Here is a 13,748-nt window from a genome sequence, read left to right on the forward strand (position 1 = left end):
ATTAATTTCAAGGATTTCCTTTGAAAGCACTGGGCTGCGAACTTCCAGAGGAGACCTTTGGGTCCTGTTGAACGAGTCTCTTCTCACACCTGCCAGGTGAGTGATATGTTCATGTGAATATGGTTCTTCCAAGTTAAAGCCACAGAAGGATCTTGGTGGCATATTTCAAGAGCTCCGAGCACTTGCTTCCACCCAGGAGAATCATGATTTCATCCATGTTAACATCCCTTCTGTGCTATTGCACAACCATTTTAAGCAACTGATAAAAGGCGCACTTGGCTTGTTTACTTGTCTAAACACTGTTTGGAAAGTTCGAGTGTATTGTAATGTTTAATTGCTACCAAAATATTTGTGTATCAAGTAAATAGTTACAGATAAAAGAAAAGCATTGTTTGGAGAATGGATTAATTAGTATTTAATTGCTATAACTTGCAATTAATCCATTAATATTAGGAATGGAAGCTTGTAACAAATTAGCGATGAACAAAAGAAACCGGCAAGGAATGAAGGATCCTTTGCCAAATACGTAGCCCAAGAAAAGCTTTATCTTGCTGCAGCTTTGACTCAAGTGACTCGTTGGGAGTTTCGAGGTATCCACCTGCGTGGAACTCTGTTTCTCTTGCTAATCTCAGACATCCTTCTAGATGGCTCTGGAGAGCTGGCCTTGATGGCAATGACTCATTGGAGAAGACGGGAACGCTGGCAGGAGTGGGTGTCGTCGATCGAGAGTACTTCTGAAAATAATTGGTTTGCAGGGAGGAGGACGGAGGACGCTCTGAGTGAGGCACGTCCCAAAGAACCCAAAACCCCAAACACGGTGTCCCCGAGAGCTCCCACCACTCCGAGGCGCTGTCTGCTGGGGAGGGGGTCAGGCCCCCTGCTCTGACCCAGACAGCAAAGGTGGCCACGTTCCCCTCATCCACGCCGGACACCGCCGGGGACACCCTGGTGGGACCTGACCAGGGGCCGCAGGGACGCCAGCGGCCAGTCCACCCCGCACCTGGGCCGGGGGCCGTGCTGTCCCCCTGCCCCACGCACAGCCGGCTCCAGCTGCTCATTAGAAAACGTGCACCCCACGCACGATGGGGTTTCGCTGCAGCCCCGGTGCCCGCCCACTCCCTTCCACCCACCGGCAGCTCTTGAAAGGACTCTCTGAATTGTTTGCTGTCAGCAAAACAAGTGTGCGCTCTGCAATCCCACCGACAAGAAAGCCCAGCAGCGGCATTTCAGGCAGGTGACATCACCCAGGTAAAATTGTACTGACAAGCTTTTAATTAAAGTTTTCCCACACATCTTTCCGCAGGTCCCCGGAGCTATTATTCATTCTGTGCCGACTGCCAGCCAATTGTGAGTTGGGAGGGAAGTGTTTTATTTTCAAAGCTCTTGCTGACAGCTAGAGAACACTTTGTTATACAATCTGTTTACGTTTTTTCACACATACACACACATACACACACACAATCTTGCTAAAGGGGAAATGGCTGTGCAGGGTGTTTAGCGTTCGCGGCAATAATTAAATACATCTGGTGCTGGAATTGCAGCAGGAGGGCGGGGGCAGCCAGCTCCCTTTGTAAACAGTGCCCCCCACCTTCACAACCTCCCCTCCCCCACCAGCTTGTCAAGGCGAGATGGCTCCAGGAAGACACAGGCCCCAACAGGTGCACAGAACTCACAGCCTGGGCAGGGACTCCCTCCGGGGAAGGGGGGAGCAGTTACCCGGGAAAATCGACGTCCACTCTGGAAGCAGCTAAGCGATGTGATATTTGGACTGACAAGACGTTTGGAGCAGCTTTTTGCAGAATTGAAGTAAGATGCAGCCCCATACCTCCATCTCTGAGGAAGGGCCCAGGGCCCAGGGCTGGGGGCTGAGGCTGTGTGGCTGTGTCTTGGTCCCAGGTCCCCAGGGAGGGAGCTGGGAAGGAGCAAAGGGCCCTGCCCAGGACAGGCACCTCTGATCCCCGGCCTCACATATGCACAATGCCACAGCAGCTAGCACTGACAACTCAGGTTCTGGGGGACTGTGGGTGCTTCTGAACTGGTGCCCATGCCCTACTAGAGCTGAGACTTCCCACGGAACACACCCTCCCTGGCCTCAGTTTCCCTAGGTAAAATGGGTCTGAGAACACCTGCCCCAGGTTGAGTCATGACCTGAATGCTGAAAGTATGAGCTCACCCCAGGTCTCCGAGCCAACCTGTAAAATTTCCACAAAGCCTTAGAACACCTTACCTCCCACCTGCCTCCTACCATAGCTCCAAACTGTGTTGCAGAATGAAGACGCAAACCTCTAGCCATGCATGAGTGGGGCCCATGACATCCCCCAAAGGAAGGCATACCTGGGGCCCTGCTTCTAGAAAGTCCCAGAAGGTCACGAATTCCCAGCGAGACAGAAGCAGGCCCCACCTCCAGCCTCACCCACTCTTCACCCCTCATCCACCCCTCAAACACCTGGACCAAAGGACACCTCTCACAGTGTAGAGGCTCTGGGAATATGGGGGTTGGCTGGGCACCTTTGGCAGCCAGCGCTTACCTTCTTTACCCTTCCCAGGCACAGGCACATAGTCTGCAGGCATCGTTTGCTATTTCTTGCATTCCTTGACCACAAGCACTTGGCTGGACTCATGAATTTCTCCCTGTGGCTGCTCTCCTGACCTTGCCCAGCACACTCTTGATGTGCCCCCACATTCTGCGGAACACTTGGAGAATGCCTGGGGGTCGCCACCCGCAGTCTACCCTCCTCTGCCCCTGCTCTGCCTGCCACGCTGATCCCACACAACCCGAAACCTCAGCTAACAAGTTTATCATGCAGGGCACGTGGGTTAGCAGCCTTCCTTTCTAAGGCACCTGGGGGCCCCAATTGTCTGCTCAGCCACTGTCACACCTGGAGCAGATGTCTGCTGGTCGTCTGGCACTGCTGGACCAAGGCAGATAACCAGATGGGATCCTGTGAGGGGTGGCTCCTCTTGCTCGGCTTGGAGCTCCAGCCAGATGAAGACATGGCCACGTGATCCAGGACCATGGCCACCAGTAAAGCAGCTCCTCAGCCTTGCACACGGGCTCACACAGAGGTGTGCCGGGCGCCACATGGAGGGGCACTGCTCACACACCATTCAGTCCAGCCTTAGGAATGGATGTGAAACCACCACAGTAGAATGTCAGATGGAAGTCCACGGGAGGCATGACAGAGCCAACCCTGGGAGTCCAGAAAGGCTTCCTTGGAGAATGACATTTGCACGGGGGCTGGAATGCTGCATAGGATTTACTCACACACGAGGAAGACCAAGAGGGCACCACACAAAAGGATCAGCAGTCACCAAGGCCAAGAAGGGAGAGAGAACAATGGTACATTCAGGGAGCTGGGCTGGATTATGTGTTGGTGGCTTGTAGCCCATCAGGAGAGCAAGGAAAGGAGGTGGTAGAAGATTATGAGACTGGACATATGGGCAGGGCTCACATCGCTGGGCCACTGAGAGGCCCCTGGTGTTTATCGTAGAAGCAACTAGAGTCCCTGAAGAGTTGTAAGCAAGAAGGTGTGCAATCTATTTTAGAATTAGAGGGAGCTTTCTGTGTGTCATGTTCACAGAGGATGAGTGAGGGCCAGGAGGGAGGGCAGAGAGCATTTGGTGTCACCCAGTGGTGGGAAAAGTCAACCAAGACCCACGAGAGGCATGAGAATGGAGGGAGGATGGGCAGTGGGGAGCAATGGAGGTGTGAGCTGCATTGTGAGGACTGGGAACTCAAAGGTTTGATGAACATATGTGTAAATACATGAATGAATGAATGCATGCATGCACAGATGGATGTCATTAATGAATAAATGAAAAATCATTTACTCAGCTATCTGGCAGTATCATTATTTGGAATTAGTTCAGTTAATCTGATTTGGCATGATGCATGAAACAATTTTAGAAAAACAGCCACAAAAGTCTTTGATGTACAATCTATGTCCCCTCCCCTTAAACGTTGGCAGGCTTGCGATTGATTCAACCCATACAGTATCACAGAGATACATTCTATGATGTCGGACGCTAGTTCTAAGCAGACAATGCAGCTTTCCCCTCAGTGTTTTGAATGTAGGCTGGAGTCCTGGAGTTTGAGAGGCTGTCAGGTTTAAGGAAGCCAGCCACGTGTAAACATCTGGTCGACCATCTGAACTGAGCTCAGCATTTTGTCATCCCTGCTCAAGCACCAGACAGTTCTGTTAAATTATTCCCAAAATGACTTTGTCCCTTAACCTTCAGGTCACCCACCTCCAGCCTCCATGCACTCCAACCGAAGACCCCTGATGTTGAATATCAGAGATAAACCATCTCCTCTGTGCCCTGTTTGAACGTCTGATCCCCAGAACACATGAACAGAATGAAGTCGTTGTTTATGTCACTACTAATTCTTTTAGGCATCAATAGTAAGTAGGACAGAAGTTGTACCTGGAGAGGGAATGCTGTTATAACAAAAACTATACTATGCAGTATTGGTTTTCAGGCTGAGCAGAAGCTGGAGAAACTTGGGAAAGTGTTAGAAAAAGACATGCAGATATCATGGAAGGTGTAGTGAGGACTCAATGAAAAGTGGAGAAAGAAACCAAATTTTGGCAAAATTGTTGCCTATAATAATGTGGAAAACAGAAAATGTATGTAACAAATTGATAGGTTTGGATAAGGAGATTTTGGGGTAGAATGCTGAAACTATTGGCTGCTTTCTCTGAGCTACATATCATAAAGATATGGAAGGATGAGTTGCAGAAGGAAGTATTCTGTTTCCCAGCAGAATTTAGAAGAACTATGAAAGAGCCAAACCTGCTAATTCTGAAAATAAAACTATTTCACACTTTCAGTCTCTCCCAGAAAAAGCTTCCTAAGGCTGTGCTTCATACTCTTTCAAGCTAACAAAAACCCTTCTAAAATTCTTCAGATTGTGCCTCACAGGCCCTGACTGTGATTATAAGGATCTTAATGGTGATCCCTCCAGAGCTGCAAAGAGAGCCCAAGTTAGAAAGTGACTTATTTTGATGAGTTTGGTGGGTGTGGTTTTGACTAAGGAGGCAGAAACAGTACAAAACAAAAGGCACCTTTTGAACCTCTGACATCTGAAGGCAGGGAATATTTGAAGAAAGAGAGAAAGAAATAGAGTAGTTGAAGAAAGCTACTCTATTACAAACACAGACCATATTGTATGGAAATGAAAGGATGACTCAGCAAGCAGGACTTAAAGCCACAAAGAACAACCTTTGAGTATGACTAAGTCTTTGAGTATGAGTGGCTACAAGTTCCAATCTAGATTTCAGAATTGCTATGGACCAGTGATCATGTGTGCTTCTTGCTTATCCTCTAAGAATAGAGGTCTCTAGATCAGCCAGCCTATGCTTGCCCTATGGTAGCAGGAAGGATGTGGGGTGGGGAGTGAAGAGGACAAATAACTTTCTGTTGCTTGCAGGTCTTTACATTGAAAGGAACTGTACTCAAAGAATCCACACAAGAAGGCTTTTCCATATATGGTCTTGAGCCTGATGCCAGAATGGAAAGATTTTTGAGGATGGTCTTGTGATAGGCTCAGTGTATTTTTCACAAGAGAAGAATGTAAAACAAATTTGTTGCCAGAGGGAAGACTATAATGTTGTATACATGTATGGATTTGTTTAAGAAAAATGGCTACAAAATTCTTTGAAATTCCTCCCATGAAGATATGCGGTCTATGTCAACACTAATCAAATCTGTGAGAGCTTGTTGTTGTTTTAACCCAGAGAATACAGCAGAGGGAATACCTATGCTTTCTTATACTAGAACAAATAGTGAACCAGCTGCTACCTAGCTTCCTGACAGACTCACTTTGGAGCCCCATGTCAACACATAAAGGGCCACCATGAAGTAAAGATGCCCAAGCAACAAAAAGAGACCATTCTGGCCTGCTCTAAATCCCAGCTGCACTCAGTATTTGAGCCATCTTAGCCCAAGTGCCAGACATGTGAGCAAAGGAGCCTCCAATTGATCCACTCCCCACCCTTTGAGTAACCCCCAGCCTTCGACTAAGCTCCAGATTTGGTAGAGCAGAGACCAACCTGCCCCACTGTGTCCTTATCTACAGCATCCATCAGCACATTAAAATGACTGTTTATGTGACTACATTTTAGGGTGTTTTGTGGCGAAGCAATAACAACTGAAACAATGCATGGAAGTATGAGCCTTTCCACACGAGGGCTTTGCGGAAATTAGCTGCACCTACAAAAAACACTCTACAGCACAAATTTCAGTTCCAAAAGTTTGCAGCATTATTTCGCTTGCTCCCTCTGGAAAAACTAATCCCACAGTAAGCTGGTTTGGAGCTGTTCTTTTAATCCATTCTTGTGGGTGCAGACCTACTGTGGGTAGGACCTTTTGACTAGGTTATTTCAATTGAGATTTGACACAGCCCATTTAATGTGGATCCTCATCCTTTACAGGAATTCTTTATGAGAGGATAAAAAAACAGAAAAGCTGAGATAGCTTGGAGAGAGAGAGAACTGCCCAGAGAAGCAAGAAGGACCCACAACCACTGAGACAGCCACGAAACCCAAACCAAGAGAAGAGCAGCAGATGTCATCATGTGCCTTCTCATGTAACAGAGGGACCCCAGATGTCAGCGGCCTTTCCTCAGAGAAGGTATCTTCCTCTTGATGTCTTACCTGGGGCATTTGCCTGGCCTTAGAACTGCAAATTTGTAAACTAATAAATCCCCATTGAAAAAGTCACCCCATTTCTGGTGTCTTGCAGTCTGTCAACATTAACAAACTGTAACAGTGGCAAATGGATGGATAGGTGTTCTGTTTTTCAGACATCAGAGAAACACAGCATTCAGATACATCCTAGAGAATGGAAGCATTCATGGACAGGTCTGAAATGTCATGGGATTTCTGACATTGAGGCAGGGTTAGAGAAGGGGCACAGGGTCTTATCAGCCTTAACTCTTCATTGGCTGAAGACATTGCACTCAAATGAGGGGTGGGGTGGGATGTTAGCATTTACAGAGTGTCCCCTGGGTGCCAGGCAAGGCACTGGGTCAACTACTCAGAAGAAAATGAAGCATCGTAAAGACAAGACCAAACGTGGGTGGGCCTGAGGTTGGGGAGGAGAAAGGAGGGAAGGGGGAGGGTAAGGTGGGGACAAGGCAACCTCTTTATTTCAGGAACAAGCTCAGGAGAGGCTGACCCAGGTAATCCCAAAACAGAGCTCAGGTACAACTTCGCAGCAATAATGAGACTGTAATAACAACCGGGCAGCCGAGTGCTGGCCCTGAAATGATCTCCACTTCCGAATCTCCGTAACCTGTGTCATCTCATATGGCAGAAGATCATCGTGTACTGGAGTGGAGATGGGAGACCATCCCGTATTGCTTGGCTGGGTCCTAACTGCAATGTCCAGTGACCTGATGTAGGAGGGCCGAGGGAGAGTTGACACACAGAAGAGGAGGCCATGCGGCCACAGAGGCAGAGCCTGGGGGTGGAGATGCATCCACAAGCCAAAGGACACCTGTAGGAGGCAAGGAAGGACACTCCCTGAGACCCCAGCCCACATCTAGGCTTTGGCCCAGCAACACTGATTTCAAAATTCTGGCCTCCAAGACTGAGAGCAAATTAATGGCTATCGCTTTAAGCCACTGAGTTTTTAGTTATTTGCTACAATAACATGGGAAATGAGCCCAGTGACCTGCCTCTGAGATCTGCTGTGTGAAGAGCACACTGGGGGCAGTCGCCTGGGCCAGGCCTGTGGTGAAGGCCTCATCGGTGATGGCCATGGCTTCTTCCTCCAAGGAACTGACCAGTGCCCAGGGCCTGAGTGGTAGGGGCAGAGCTGGCATGGGGAGCCTAAGGCATGACACTCAAACACAAGTGACTCACAGGGACCCCATCACATATCTGCAGGATGGCATGAGGGGGGTGAGCAAAGGGGATGGGACACCCCCAGTGAGGGAGGGGGGAGACTGGGGCTGAGAGCCCAGGACTGCAGCTCATGGTCCATCTACCTGGCTCCTAACCAGCCCTTGGCCGGCCATACCCTGGGTGGCAGTTGGAATGGCAGAGGCTAGTGTTCTCAGCCACCTCAGTGGTGACCAAAACACTCACCCATGCAGGTGCCAGCCCTTGGAACACCTGCTGCCCACAAGACAGGCAGCATCCCAAACCATGGCCTTTTCTCCAGCCCCAGGTCCTGTGGGATCCCTGGTGCCGGGCCAGGCAGGGTCTCCAGCCACCGCCTCCACTGCAGATGTCGCAGAAGCGATTGGTGTCAGGCAGGGAACTGCTGGAAGGTGTGGGATCCCACTTTTGTTTCGGTGTCCCTGATTGCACGTTTTGTGCAGGAAGTTGCTGTTCTCCTCCTTTGTTCATTGGTGAGCGGTGGAGTGCCAGCAAAGCCATGCTCTTTGTGAGCGCAGTACTAGTTTCCCAGTGTCCCTGTATCTTAGGGCAGGAGTAATGGTTGAATGCCCAGTTCCTCCAGCTCTCAGGAGTTGCCCCCTAAACTCATTTGCCAGTGGGTGCCTGCGAGTGGGACGGAGAAGAATGACCTAAGTGGTGAGAAGTTTATGAGAGGGTCAGGAAGGCGTGTTGAGATGGAGAGCAGTGACCTGTAAACTGAGCACCAGTTGAAGAGGGTCAGCAGCCCCGGGAAGTCCAGACCTCTACTTGCAGACTTCGCTGCGGATGGTGAATTAGCAAGTCAGAACACCTTCAAGCTCTCTGCTGGGTCACAGGTGCTGTCGGAAGAACCGCGGGGCATTGAAGCACAATACATCATCTCCATGGCTTCCCATCAATAATTCCATTATATTGACGAGGAAGATGGAAACTTCAGAAGGAGAAGGAACAGGGCAGATGGAAGACTGCTTTTACACTCCCCCTGAGTGTGAAATCTCTTCCGTCCCACGCCGGGAGAGGACCCGGTGCTGTCTGGAGCTCGGTGTGGGGCCCACGTGGCGGCAGATTGGCCAGAGGCTTTGATGACCAGGAAAGCCCGAAATAGAATGCAGAGTGAAAACGACCTGCAGCTGTGCCACAAAGCGCAGCATGGACCTGCTGCCAGTAAATTTGTCAAAATTATGTGACCTGGGTCAGGGTCATCTTCCAAAGTGTGACTTATTACGGCAGGCAGGCCTTCTAGAGCTTCCTAAGGCTTCAGAGTTGAGGCCCTGAGCCTCCTGGAGTTTGTCTGTGCATCTGTTTTCTTCTTTAAATGCGTTCTCAAGAGAACTGAAGAGTGTTCCCAGGGCTCATCACTTAGGGTGGAGCTACTTATAAGACAGGGCTAGGGGTCAAAGCCGTGCTGCCAGCGGCTCATGCCAGGTTCCAAGAGTGCGGCCCCATGGTGGGTCTGAGGTTCATCACCTGACACCAAACTCACCACGACAGTGACTTTCCCAGGTAAACGCAGTGTCCCCTGCGGTGTTTGTGTAAGTGAGTCTCCTAACAAGTGCAAATCCTTGTGCACTAATACTTTATTAACTCAACATCTGACATCACCATAGTGAAGCAGAGATTTACTTTTAATTTCTACTTGAAACAAGAGGAAAACAAACACAGGGGAGATCTAGGCCATTCCACAACCGACCAGACACACCTGGAGGGAGGCCCAGCAAGCTTTCCTGCCAGAAGCAAGCTCTATTCCATTGGTGACTCGAGTTTTTAAGACCACTAACTATGATTCTAACACGGGTCTGTTGATCTCAAGGGATTTTCAGAAAGTCACAAATTTCCAAACATGCAAAGTAAACTCAGAGGAAATTTTGAAGGATGTATACATGTAAGAAATTTATTTTAAAGGGTCTGTTTCCTCTGGGTTTCGGATATGTTAACTGAATTTCTTCTCTCACTTTATGTGCTGGATTGAAAGTGTCATGTGCCCCAGAAAAGCCAAGTTCTTGTAATCCAATCTTGTGGCGGTGGACCCATTGTTGGGTGGGACCCTTTGGGTTGTTTCCATGGAGATGAGACCCCACCCATTCAAGGTGGGTCTTAATCCTTTTACTGGAGCAGTCTATGGTGAGAATAAAAGGTAGAAAACATAGAGAGAGCTCAGAGCTGACGTAGAGAGCAGAGAGAAGAAACCATGTGAAAGACACAGAGGGAAAGAAAAGTCTTAGAGACACTGAGGATGTGGGCTCCCCAGGAGACAGAGAGCTCAGAGAGATATCCTGGAGAAGCAAGCAAGGACCCACAGATGCTGAGAGAGGAAGCCACTCTGCAACAAGCTGAGTACAATGGAACCAGTGAGCAAAGGATCAGAGAGGCCAGCCACATGCCTTCCCAGAGGAATCCCAGATATCAGCCACCTTTCTTCAAAGAAGGTATCTTCCATTTGTTGACACCTTTGTTTGGACATTTTCATGGCCTTAGAACTATAAATCTGTAATCTAATATATTCCCTTGGCAAAAGCTAACCCACTGCTGGTATATTGCATTCCAGCAGCTTTAGCAAACTGAAACACCTTAGAAGCCACGCTGATTGCTTCATAGTAAAATGCCTACTATGTAGACCAGGTAAACATGCAAGAAATAAAACAAGCATCATGCTCTCACATGGCTTCCATTTGCTCCCTTTGGAGATGAGTCCACCCAAAAGATTGAGGATCCCAGAGGGTCCACGTCTTTGACCTCCCTGAGAGTGAGTGAGGCACAGGCAACTGGTCCTTCCTCAGCCAGGGAAAGGGGAAAGATGCCAGAGGGGAAGGGGAAGAGCCGTGAGCCATCCACCGCCGAGAGGATGAAATGCAATGGGCGAAATGGGCGGCTGCTTCAAGGCCCATGCCGAGACGCCTGTGGGGGGGACACTCATCACATCACTGCCCCTTCTGTGGTCCTAAAAGTCCCAGACGGAGCTGCTGCCCCAGTCCCAGGAACAGCTGTCACACTGCCCTATCGTGGTGTGGCCAAGGCAGATGGTGTAGCCACTGAGGACGCTGAGTGCAAAGGAAGGCCAACGCGCAGGCCAAAGAGGATGAGCTGCCCATGTGTCCTCACCTGAGCTGACCCTGCCCCTTTGGTGGTCCAGCAGGGCCACGGAGGGGAGTATGGCAGAGCGAGCTCCTCTGGAAGTGCGGGGCAGAGATCAGGAAGGAGGACAGGGGTCAGGGAGGCAGGCAGAGAAGGTGGAGAGCTCTGCAGAGGTTGGCGAAGGCTTTGAGGAGGGCCAAAGAACCAGCCTGCCTCACTCCCTCCTCGGTCCACGCTGGCAAGGACTTGGTTCTGAACCCCGCGCAGTGCCAGTGGGGTGCTGCCTGCTGGCCCGGCCGGTGTGGAAGCGAGTGGGCACACCACGGCCCCCACTTCCCTTCCCACAAACCAATGGGATGACCCCATTTCTGGAGAGAAAGTCACAATGCTGGGTGCTCATGGCACTTTTGGGGTTGGGGTTTCCTACTGAAGTGGACATTTCTCTTCCAACATGGGATGTGGGCTCCTGCCAGACCCCCCCTGCAGGTGCTCTCCCATAGCCTCAGCCCTGTGCCCTTGTGAGCTGCCAGATGCCCCCGCACCGGGCGCCACCAATGACTCAGACCTGAGCAGTTCAAAGGCCATTTAGCGGCACCAGGACAGGACAGGAAGGGGGCAGCCAGCACAGAGCTGCAGGGAGATGCACCCACTCTCTCCATGCCGGGGGTCCATGGGCCTCGGCGCCTGGGCAGCCATGTGCAAAGACACCCCAAATTCACCCAAGGAAAGAGAATGTGAGGGTCACTGAAAACCGTACCCTTTGTTACCTTCCCATCAGGGAATGAAGGGTGTACGCAATGCCATGTGAGAAAACCCACAGGTTCATGTCTGCCCAGAACTGTCCACGTGAAGACAAGGGCAGACCCGTCCCCACCCCCATCCCCTCTGATCCAGGAAAGCCAACTGCGCCCACCGCCCCACTTGCCACTCAGCCCCCATAAGCCTGGCCCCACAGGTCTGCGCTTCATGCTCAGATCCATTACTTCAAATGGCAGAGCAGCGATGGACGGCCCCCCATGTCCCCCTGTGGTGCGTTCCTCCTCTCCATCACACACACCCGGGCACAGTCCTAGGACATGCGAGCTTTGCCATCGTCACTTATTAACTCGAATGCAACCCGACGTAGAATCCCTTCGAGCATCAGCGCTCAGCTCTACTGCAAGGGATGCCCGTGTCTCTTGCCTGCACAGCACGCATGGGAGTCAAACTTGGGAGCGGGAAGGGCAGCGGCACAATGACGATGAACAAGTACCCACTGACCTGTTTTCACAGGTGCTCCCTTACAGGGTCCATTTCTTTTCCTTCCTACTTCCCACTCCACCCCCCCCCACCTCACACCCACCTGCATATGCCACTCAGTTCTTCATTGTAGGCCTGGAACAGTGCCTGTGAAAGAAATGCAGAGAAATGACCCAGTCCCTTCCCTCTCCATCTTTAATTAAACCTCAACCAATGCCAGACCCACTGAAGGAGCCAAGGGGACCCCCTGCCCCACCTGTGATGTGGCTTTTGTGGCCGGTCTCTGCCCCAATGGCCTGCCCCACCTTGGCATCCTGCCTTGCCTGTCCCTGAATGGGGCCTGCCACGGACGCTGTGCTAGTCCCACCCCTGAATCCTGCAGGACGAATCACTCCCCTTGCAAAGCATTTTGCCACATGTCATTTTGGGCAAGAGAGAGGGGCCCTGGGCTGCCTCACAGTTACCAAAGAATGGATGGTTGAACTGTACATTCAGAGTTTATGTATCTTTTACATCACTTTAAAAGTACTAAGGAAACTTATCTGTACCTCCCAGATACAAACTCTTGAAATTAAGTGAGAATGGCATACTCTTGGTGTTCCATTATTTAAAACATTTCTTAAAATCTGTTTGCTCCCTATGTGTCATCAGACTTCTGTGCCCTCATGCCCGAGCTGTGCTGAGGTGCCCCTGCCCAGAGCCTCTCACTGCTCCTCTGGGCATCTCCACGACGTTTAATGTCCGGAGCTCACTCTTCCCTGGTTCCGGGACCCAGCACGCACCCGCTATGCCTCTCGGCTTCGAGGAAGTGCTCCTTCTCTGCTTTCTCAGCTGAATCCTCTGGCACTGGTCCCCCAGATGTTGGCATTGGGGTGCCCTCCTGTGCCTTCTCGAAGACCCACCACCCAGTGCAGCGAATCCCTGACTCCTGACTCTCTCCCTGGATCCCTGAACAGCCTTGTCACCTGAGCCAGAAACCAGCAGATACCTGTGATGTCTACCCCTTCCCTCCCTTCATGTAACCCCCACCAGCTTTCCCTCCCATGCTGCTCCGCACCCAGGGCCTGGAGACCTCTTCCCTCGTCCCCGCATCACTGAGGCCCTCCAGCCCTGGGCAGGCCCAAGTGCACCTTCTCCCACACTCCCCACCTCCTGGACGGAGCTCATCTACAGCCATTCCCAGGCGAGACTATCCTCATCAGCCTGCGAGTGATTCAAGAGGACGAGTACATTGTCTCTGTCTTCCTGTGCTTGACAGTGCAGCTCTTCATTCATTCACCCACACATTCATTCACTCTCTTTGTACCCATGACTGAGCTTTAGTTACTCACCAGCTCCTGTGCATGGCACTCAGGACCACAGGTGACAAGACAGACAAGCTACCTGCCCCTAGAGCTTATTCATCAGAGGGGAGAGTGGCACTGACAGAACACCCCTTGTGATGCAATATTGTACACAAGTTAACAGAAAATTCTCAGGCTTTCCAAAATACTAAATCTTAAAGGAGTACTTTTGAGAAGGAAAAAAAGCAGTTTTTACATACACTCTGAT

This window comes from Tamandua tetradactyla, chromosome 9 (assembly GCF_023851605.1).
Source record: "Tamandua tetradactyla isolate mTamTet1 chromosome 9, mTamTet1.pri, whole genome shotgun sequence".
Taxonomy (NCBI): Eukaryota; Metazoa; Chordata; class Mammalia; order Pilosa; family Myrmecophagidae; genus Tamandua; species Tamandua tetradactyla.